Source organism: Oryzias melastigma, linkage group LG9, assembly GCF_002922805.2.
Source record: "Oryzias melastigma strain HK-1 linkage group LG9, ASM292280v2, whole genome shotgun sequence".
Classification (NCBI taxonomy): domain Eukaryota; kingdom Metazoa; phylum Chordata; class Actinopteri; order Beloniformes; family Adrianichthyidae; genus Oryzias; species Oryzias melastigma.
The window spans coordinates 20,780,552-20,782,117 of record NC_050520.1 but is presented as its reverse complement, the minus strand read 5'-3'; the positions used below and the strand labels follow the sequence as shown (position 1 = coordinate 20,782,117).

The 1,566-nt window shown below is 32.6% G+C and overlaps 1 long non-coding RNA gene across 1 annotated transcript; it reads right to left on the bottom strand.

The window, feature by feature from the left end:
* Positions 1-850: 850 nt before the first annotated feature.
* LOC118599093 lies at positions 851-1,358 on the bottom strand. Its single transcript, XR_004948378.1, has 2 exons — positions 1,321-1,358; positions 851-942 (listed from the first exon to the last, which is right to left on the bottom strand). It is a non-coding gene; the product is annotated as an uncharacterized LOC118599093 (long non-coding RNA).
* Between the last annotated feature and the right edge of the window lie 208 nt (positions 1,359-1,566).

The window sequence follows — 1,566 nt, the reverse complement described above, 5'->3', positions numbered from 1 at the left end:
GAAAATAAAATGTTTATTGCTGCATCAAAGCAGAATCCAAATAAGGAAAAAAAAGTTAACTGCTTTTATTTATTTAAGGGACAAAAATGGGCACAGAAATTCTACTTTGGAAAATCATTTTACTTTCTGCTGCATCTGTGGAAGGATAAATTGAGTTTCTGCAGTCATTATTGTAAAGTAGTTAAGTGTTGAACACTCCAAAGACTTTATAATGAAGTGGAAATTAATTGTTTCACAAAGCACCAGAGCAGAGTTCTACAAAATGCATTAAAAAAAGCATGTAGTGCTATGCACCAACATTATTTAATTCAAATTGATAAAAAGTTTTTAGAAGTTACTAAAAGGGTAGAACTACCTGATTCAAAGCTCAGCATGTCATGTTTTATTTAATAGAGATTCCAGAGACTGATCAATTTTGAATGTTTACTCTTCACTCATGCCACTTTAGATCTTCCGAAAGAAATTTTAAAGATTTACTTTATCATAAGTCATCTGCTTATACTTAAATCTACTGCACTGAAGGACTCTTCAGGGGTTTAGCAGAATATTGTATTTCTTTCAAAATGTTGGCAGCACATCTATAATTCTGCACCCGCTGTCAGTCGACATCATGACATACGAGAACACTCCATGCATTTTTTTTTAAGACACAAAATTACAATAAAGTAGAGATGCTAACATTGTTTTTTCTATGCCTTTCCTTGCTTAAACCCCTGGAGTAACCACTTAAGTGTAACAGAATGAAAGTATACCAAACACAAGTTAGGTTTTAGATAACTAAAGATTAATGTTAACAATTTAAAAAATGTTCAAACACTGGATTGGAGAAAATGAGTCAAAAGCAGAAGCACTCATTTAAGGAGACCTTTATTTACAAAGAGAATTAAGTGATTCCCATTATTCAGCAAAGACAGAATGCTGATGGATGTTCCAGCTGACGATCTGCAAGAAAAAAAAAAGAAAAAAAAAAAATGAAAAAAATTATCTGGACAACATGGCAGCAAAATTAAGCCTTTAACATATATTACTTGTAATTATTTATGCATTTAGTAATTTTCATTGATGTTTTTCTTTGTGCAATTATTGCCTACTGTGGTGTCATAACAAATGAATTCCTCCTTGTGATATCAATAAAGTTTAATTAAATTGCTTTAATGTCAAGAAGATAATTCTTCCAAAGATCTAGGAGATAAAGAGGAAAAGATTCCAGCCTTGCTGTGCACAGTTGTTCTCTTATAAAAAAGAAGCGACAGTACATTTTATTACAATAAAAGTACATTTTCTAGAATGAAAAAAAGTTATGCAAGCAAGTGTAAATACCATAGAGGCTGAGTGAGGTGGGCCCATTTCACTTCTTCAGGATCTGATGTCTGACAACAATGAAGGGGAATGCAAAGCCACTGCCAAAGAACACCACCATTAGACCAAGGAGACGCCATTTGTTATCCACTGAAAATGGCAGATTCTGAAAAAAAGAAAGAATGTGTTATAATGCAGTTAAAGCATCCAAGAAAACCATAAATAAACCATGGAGAAGACTTCATAATGTGCTGACATTATGGATTT